Source organism: Pinus tabuliformis, chromosome Q (genome assembly GCF_031772625.1).
Source record: "Pinus tabuliformis cultivar Carrire ecotype Pingquan chromosome Q, CPIR1, whole genome shotgun sequence".
Classification (NCBI taxonomy): Eukaryota; Viridiplantae; Streptophyta; class Pinopsida; order Pinales; family Pinaceae; genus Pinus; species Pinus tabuliformis.
In genome coordinates, this window is record NC_142296.1 from 771,437,633 (window position 1) to 771,446,556 (window position 8,924).

The window sequence follows — 8,924 nt, forward strand, 5'->3', positions numbered from 1 at the left end:
GCAGGCATCTATTTTGAACATACACAACAGTGTTGGCAGCTTCTCCCCATAAGAACTTCGGTAGACCTTGGTCATGAAGCATGGCACGGGTGGCTTCTATGATAGTTTGATTCTATCTTTCAGCAACACCATTTTTCTCAAGAGTATATGCAGTAGTCGTCTCCCTCTTAATGCCAACTTCTCTACAATAGTCATTGAATTCATTTGACTCATATTCAGTTCCATTATCGGTCCTCAGTATTTTTATCTTCTTCCCTGTTTGATTCCCGATCGAGGCTTTGAAAGAGAATTCATCCACAAAAATTGCATAGTACAAATATCCTCCCAAAGATGTTAGGGGAAACATACCTGATAGATAAGAATGGACCAATTGAAGAATATCGGTAGTTTGACTTTTACTTGAGGGGAATGGTCCCCTTGTATGTTTTCCAGTTGCACAACCCTGACAAACCCCTTCATGATCTAAGTTGAATTTTGTTAAAATTGGCAACTAGGGCCAAACTCCACATGGGTCATCTTATTTATGACAACTGATATTTTTCTTGGATTCCTCTCTTCGAGAGGTGTAGGATTGATCTAAATATCATCCGATTTTGACATGTACAAATGAAGATATGAATTTATTTATATTATGGACAAATTGTCAAGGTCGGCTAACAAACTCATGTAGGTTCAGAAGCCCAACAGTCACGTCTATTCATCCTCAACGTTTGCCTATAAATACATGATGCCTCCTCCTCATTTGGACACACTCATATTCACACATCTCTCTCTCTCTTCCGAGCTCCTCTCTCCACATGTGCGAAGGAAAGGAAGGGCATTTTCTGTTTTAGCGTTGACTAGGTTTGACCGAATTTCTAGAAGGTTGTTTTGGGCTGCGTTGACCAAGCGTTGACTTGTTTGACTACGTTTTTGTGAGGGTTATCTCTGATTGGGCAGGCTGCATTTATGGGCACAGAAATCGAGGCAATTCGTTCATTATTTGACCAACGTTCACTGTGGTTAGGGTTGACAGTAGGTTGACTGTTTGACCAAACTTTGACTTCGTTGAATTGATTGTTTTGAGGGTTGTTTCATCTTGTTGTTTGGAGGCCGAAGTTGATTGAAGTTGGCCGAATCTTTGAGGGTCAAATATGCCGTGTTAACCAACGTTGACTTTTCTGGTTAAGGCTCTTTTTCTGCTGTTATAAATTATTAGAATTTGTAAATAGTACCATCTCTCTTTGCTGAACTGTTGAAGACTATAAGAAGAATTGATCAAGGGTTTCCCCACATTGGGGTTTGTCCCTGGCTGGCGCCACATCTTGTGTCCTCTTGTTTTGGCTTGTCTTCCATTGTTTATGTTTATGTTATATCTGCATTTTACTATGATGTTGATGTGATTGCTAAACTGGATATTGATATTGGGCTAATAAATAAATTGAAGTAAAATTGCTCTAAAGCATAGAACATATCATTGTTGTCTAAAATTAACATGGTATCAGAGGTGAGGTGAAAACAAAGCCCAAGCAAGAGTGAAAGAGAAATTTCCAAAGACAGTTGGACAAGGACAAAAGACTCAATGGGTTCCTCATTCTACTTCCCGGCTGAAGACAAGCTCCATGATAAATCTGACTATCATGGATGGAAGTTGTCTCTTGATTTGACCTTCGAAGAAAAATAAGTGATGGATTATGTGTAGAGTAAAATATTCGAACCTCTTTCAAATGCACTAGTTGTTGCAAAGACCAAGTACAATAGGGCCGAAGTCAAAGCGAAGAAGATTATCAGGGATTCCATTGACAAGCATCTGGTGGCCTATATCTCCGAATTGAAGACCTCCAAGGAGATCTACGACAGGTTGGCCGACATGTTCAAGGTTAGTAATGCTAATCAAATTCTCTTTCTCAAGAATAAGTTGAAGGATATTAAGAAGTGCAAGGACGAGAACATTCAATCCTATTTCTTGAGGATTACTGAGATCAAGAATGATCTACTTTCAATTGGAGAAGTCATTCCTGACAGGGAACTTACTCTCACCACCCTTGGAGGACTCCCATCTGAGTGGTATGTATTTAGAACCACTATACTCAACAATGATCGAATTCTAGGGTTTGAAGAATTGATGTCGAGATGCATTCAAGAAGAAACAAGAATGGTGGAGCAAGAAATGCCTTCTAATAGAAGCAACCCCATTGCATTCTCCGCTCATGCTAAGAGGAAGAACAATGCAGGTTCAAAGAAGCAAAGTCAATGAAGATAGGGATTCAAAAATGGAAGGAAGGGAAGATGCTTTGTTTGCAATAAGTTTGATCACTATGCAAGGGAGTGTCCTAATAGAAGGGATACACCTCGAGATGATGACGATCATAACAACTCCAGGGGCAACTTCAATAACAACGATCAAAGGAATGGCAGGTTCAATGGCAAAGGAAAAAGAAATGCGAGACATCAAGGAAATGGTCGACCCTCCAATAAATCAAGAAACTCCAGGTATGAAGAATCCAATGTTGTTAACAATAAAAAAAAAGTTCACTATCTTATATCGGCCCTCTCCATTGCCTCTCTTCGGACACTTTGGGAAATTGGCTGATTAATAGTGGTAATTCAAGACACTTCATCAGATACAAGGAAGCCCTCTCTAATCTGATAGAAAATAGACAAATTTGGAGATCATCCTTGGAGACGATGCCACCTATCTAGTGAAGGGAGTAGGGAATGCTAGCGTTCAATTGAATCAAGGTAACACTATTCATTTGTAAGAAGTACTATATGTATCGGATCTCAAGAAGAACCTGGTGTCCATTTCAGCAATGGAAGATAAAGGATTCAAGGTGACTTTTATCGATGGAAAGGTACGTGTTTGGAAAATAAATTTCAAGGATGCTTTTACTCTTGGGCTCAGGGTTGACAGTTTGTATCAAGTTGCAGGAAGTCCATTGGGAGCCATGTCTTGCAACACATCTCTACAATCTGAACTATGGCACTAGAGGTTCACCTATCTTCATTATAAGGCCCTGCCCGATGTGAGACAGACGCTGACAGGTATGCCCGAGTTCAAAGTAGAGCATGAAGGTGTATGTCCGGGATGTGCCAAAGGAAAACTTACAAGGGGACCATTCTCTTCAAGTAATAGCAAGACCACAGAGATATTGCAATTGATCCACTTCGACATATCTGGTATGATGCCCGTAAACTCCTTGGGAGGATGCTTATATTATCTCACCTCTGTAGATGATTATTCTCGCAAGACCTGGATCTACTTCTTGAAGAAGAAGGATGAAGTGTTCACCTGGTTTCGACATTTCAAAGCCTTGATTGAAAACCAATTCGAGAAGAAAATCAAGATATTGAGGACTGATAATGGGACCGAGTATGAATCCAATAAATTCCAATATTATTGCAGAGAAGCTGGCATTAAGAGGGAGACCACAACGCCATACACTCTCGAGTATAATGGTGTGGCTGAAAGGAAGAATCACTCTATTGTAGACTCTGTCCGTGCCATGCTTCATAATCAAGGCATTCCGAAGTTTCTATGGGTTGAAGCTGCAAATACCGTTGTGTATGTTCAAAACCAATGCCATCATCACGCATTGGACTCCAAGAATCCCAAAGAAATGTTCTCTGGTAAGAAACCCGATGTATCTCATTTTAGAATTTTTGGAAGCCCTGTATATTTTCATGTAAATTGGGTGCATCTGGGAAGAAAGGAATCTTTGTGGGATATAGTGAAAATTATAAGGGTTATAGAATTGATGTCGCTGGTCAAAAGGAAGTTGAGATAAGTCATGATGTCACTTTCGATGAGGATATAGTCCTTAGGAAAATCAACAACCTTCCTATCCTAAGGAAGGACAAAGAAGCTAACACAGGAAATCAAGGTGAAAACAAAGATGAAACAATGCTTGATGTTGATGAACCTATGGATCCTATTGATCCTCCTCCTCATGAGTCCTCCTCCAAACGGAGACCCTCATGGCTTAGGGAGACTCTCGAAGATGCTGAGAGGCACATTGCACCAAGGGGGACTTTTCATGAAAGTAAGAAGCCGAACATGTATCAAGGATATTTGACTTCCATGAGCACTATCATTCAAATGAGCCTTCATCATTCGAGGAAGCCGTGAAGCAACAAATATGGAAGGATGCTATGAATAAATAATACGAGTCAATTATGAAGAATGATGTCTGGGATGTGGTCCCTAGGCCCCAAGGCAAATCGGTTGTCACTTCTAAGTGGATCTACAAAATCAAGCATGGCGCTGATGGAAGTGCAGAAAAGTTTAAGGCTCACTTTGTTTCTCAAGGCTTCTCTCAAAAGGAAGGTGTAGATTACAATGATATATTTGCACCTGTTGCACGATACACCACCATCTGCTCTATCATAGCCCTTTCTACCACGCAAGGATGGAACCTACATCAGTTGGATGTCAAGACTACCTTCTTCCATGGTTCAATCAAAGAGGAAGTCTATGTGGAACAACCTGAGGGGTTTGAAGTACATGATCGGGAATCTCATGTATGTAGGTTGAAGAAAGCTCTCTATGGATTGAAGCAAGCACCCTCGACTTGGTATGAGAGGATCAATAGCTATCTGATGAAGCTGGGATTCACTAGAAGTGAAGCCGATCCGAATCTTTACTTTAAGGTTGAAAATGATAAACCTCTCATTCTGGTACTTTATGTGGACGACCTCTTTCTGAGAGGTGCATACCCTCTCATTCAAAAATGTAAGAGGGAGTTGGCTTCTAAATTTGAGATGAAGGACCTAGGACCGATGCACTATTTCTTAGGGTTGGAGGTCTAGCAAAATCCAGGTGAAATTTTCTTGTCTCAAGGAAAATATGTTGTGAAGATATTGGAAAGATTTGGGATGGTGGATTGCAAGCCTGTGACTAATCTGATGGAACTTAACTTTAAGAAGTTATGTGGTAGTGTTGTTGGACTTGAATTGGGAAATGCTTCTAAGTATCATCAACTCATAGGAGCACTGATGTTCTTAGTGAACTCCTGTCCAGATATATGTTTTGTAGTTAACACATTGAGCCAATACATGGTTGAGCCTCATCATATACATTGGATTGCTGCCAAGAATCTTTTGAGATATCTCCAGGGCACAATCACTCAAGGAATGAGATACACTGTCGGAAATGTGAGGCTGCATGGTTATTCTGATGCTAATTGGGATGACAGTGTGGCGGATTGCAAGAGCACTTTTGGATGTTGTTTTTATTTGGGTCTTGCATTGATATCTTGGATGAGCAAGAAGCATAAATCAGTTGCCTTGAGCACTGCTATTGGCTTATATGGGCTTGACCCAGGTTCGGAAGATTTATTTAGCCAAGCAAATCCTGCAGCTACAGGCCCTTTCGGCAACAGCCCGTGAAGCGCGGACTGAAGTCTCACCTGAGGTAGCAGGGGAGGGTGCTCGAACCAAGTTTCCGCACCCTTGAGATGTCTAGATGTGGTTTGGAGGTTTTGCGCTCCGCTCTACAGCTTCGCGTTGTATTGTATTCGCGCGGATGCTGAATAATTCGCGTAGTTCTACAGATTTACTCTAGAGGATGAAGTATTGCAACTCAGATCTACTTTTAAAATGGTCTTTAAGAAAACATTTATCACTTTTATTCAGTTTGTATATTAATATTAAAACTAGATTCACAAGTATTCAATAATCAATGCGCATAGACCCAAAACAACTTTATTTACCATACGAATTTCCATATTTGCGATAATTCGGAGATCACAAATATATTTCAGAACAAACTTATCTTTATTTCCACTTCACACAAGTACATCCAGATCCGTCCTGTGCACTCAGCCGCAGGGGTCTGCGCACACAGCTGCAGACTCTTCCAGGCCTCTGCGGACTCTTCCAGGCCTTTGCGCACACAGCTACAGAGCCTCTATCCTCTACCCAAACCCTCGACTCAGACTTACAGACGCTTTCAGACTGCTTCTCTAAAAAACCCATCACATATTATATCCAAGATCATCTAACAAACTTAGCTACTCTACCCATAAAGCCTTGCTCTATTTATACCTTTCCATGGACCGCGATCCATGGGCGGGCCGACTCCTCTTTCATTTCTTTACATCATTTTTGAGTGGACTACCCCTTTGACTTTGACTTTTTACAATTCGCGCTCCACGTATCTTGCGGAGTCTTTACACTGCTTTTACCCAAAATTGCGGGCTTCGCGCCCCATGATAGTTGCGCGGGGCTTATGCTACCCAACAGTCCCCCAACACAATCATCGTGACTCATCCTGAGTCACTTAACTGGTGCTGCCAACTTTGCGTAGAGATCGATTAACAACCTCTGTGCATCGCTGGTGCTAGTAGCAAACTCTTCTGTCATTCGCTGCATACGTTCCACATGTGTCGCTGACACCTCGATCCCTGTTTCTGCTATCTCCATGGTGGCATACTCGGTCTGCATGTGGGCTACCTTGCTCTCTATAGTGGTTGAAACTGCAAATGCGTCATCCAGCCAAGGTTGGAGATGGGCTTTAATCATTGCTTCCCTTTGTCTAGCGGCATCAGCTTGGATTTTCAGGTCTTGAGCCTCCCATATCTTAGCCAAGCGTTGCGTAATAGCAATGGTCTGCGCAGTTCCTCGAATCTGATCGTAAGCTTGCTGAAGTTCTTGGGCCTCGGTTTCCAGTCGGTGAAGTGTTGGATCCTCCTGAAGGGCGATGAGCATAACAATCGACTGAGTGAGCAACTCGGTACATTCTTCTATTGAACGTGTAAGCATCGCACGCCCCATAGTGAGAATGTTCCTGCGTTGTTCTAGGATCTCTGGTGGCGTCGTTGGTGGAACCTATAGTTTTAAGTCTGCAATCTACATGCCGAGTTCGCACTGGATTTGCGTGGCCTCCTCTTTTGCGTGTCAGAACCCAGTAGCCAATTTCTGGATTTGTGTTTCGATAGGCAATTCCGCTGCAATCTCTAGTTCACGGGCACTCGAGCAGGCTTCTGCTACTACCTTCTCCACCTGTTGTTTTTGCATAACTGCTTCGTCCCATTGGAGGCGCAGTTGTTCGATATTAATTTTCTGTCCCGTGAGTACTTGGTTGGCACGACCGGCCCTGGCGCGGAGCTCCATTGTGGTGCTGTCCTGGAGTTGCTGCAAACATTCTCGCGGTAGAGCAGCCACGTTTGGTCCCAGCCCTTGAAGTCATCCAAGCACAGTGCGGTCCTCCGCATTTGCGGTGATTAGTGCTGCTGCCGGAATCGTGATGGAATGAGCCAGTTGGGCCTTTAACAATGGTTCCGTGGCTGGCATACCAGGAGCCCCCTGTGTAGCGCTGGTGCTTATTGGCGCGATTCTTGTTCCCAGTTCGTGTAGCTGCGTGCAGAGTTCCCCCAACACAATCTGCTACTCCAACATGGCCTCATCGACTGCCTCTCGAGCGGCGTCTTGAACAGTGATGTCGATGTTAGTTAGGTCTCCTTCGGTTAATGTGGTCACTCCGTTGTCCGTTTTAGATGCCTTTTCCTTCTTACGTGGCTTCGACCGCTCTGATGTCGCTGGCCGCTTCAAAGGTGAATCTGTGCCTGGCGTCGGTGGTTCGTTCGCGACCATCTTAGGGGGTGCCTTTTGACTGCCCTTGTCCGTTGTTGACGCCGCCCCTCCTGGTGGTGTCTTTCCTGCTGTCGCCCGCACCGCTTCCTGTGTTGCTTGAACTTTCGTGGCGAACTATTTATTGCGCTTTTGCTGCGCAACCCGCTTAGCTTCCTCCTTTTTTGCCAGATAGCGGCCTCGTTGTGTTCTACTGCTGCCGGTCCTGCCACACCGGTGGCCAAGTATCCACAATCCCGTCGACAACATCGTCAATAGCAATAAATCGGAGTGAGGTCCATGCCTGGGCCGGGTCCTTACACGCCTTGATGTAGAGATGATGCATGTCTACTTTAAATTCGGCAATATGCTTCATGCTTTCATAGATCCCGTCGGACAGGCGGGGTAACTCATTAATCCACTGACGCACAGTCGCGTCCATCAGTACCCAAAAGATTTTGATATTTTGAATTCGTTCCACGTCCCTTGTTGCCCAGAGGGAAGCATATCGAGCGACTTCCGGCCATTCCAAGTCCAATACCGGAAACTAGCTTTCTTCGGGTAAGTTAGTGGGGACCAGCATGATTGATAGGAGAAGCCACACATAATGGAAAGTCTTGCCCTCCTCCTACACTTCGCGGCAACTTGTCAGAAACTTTTCACAAAGGAATTGTGACCAATTGAACAGTACGCCAGCTGCGGATTCCTCAGCGAGTGCGATAACTACGACGAGAACCTCAATGCCACAACATTTCCTCATTACTTTTCCTACCAACAACTGAGTGGCAATGTGGTGTTGTAGGGAAAAGTATCCGACTCGGATGACCCTATCCCACTCTAAGGGTGATAGTACCTCAGCAACAACTGTAAGGAAAAACTACTTAAGGTTTACTTCTTTATGAAAGCAAGAGAGAATGAAGAAATGCACTAACCGTTGCCTTGCGCTTAATGTCGAATCCAAACTCTTCTCTTTGCTTGCTTGCTCCCAGCTCCTTGCTCTTTTGCTGGCCCAGCTACAATGAGATCCTGCAAAATAACCAAGAAGGGAACTACAAGAAGCATGCAATCATAACTGATTCAAGGATTAGCATAAATCAAATATACAATTATCACAACATATCATTGAAACAAGTGCATATAGAAGAACCTCAATAGCTTTTATTAATAGAAGAAGTAAAGTTCTGAGAGTGTTACAACCATTGAAGGCTCCAATCCAGCGACACCTCCCAGCAGAAAGAATTTCTCCTCTTCACCTCCTTCAAGCAATCACCCAATAGCTCTATAGTGAAACCAACAGCATATCATTACTTTGCACAAAATTCCAGCCTCCTGAGCTCATAGGAGAGAGCTCAATATATAGATGAATTGAGAAAGGA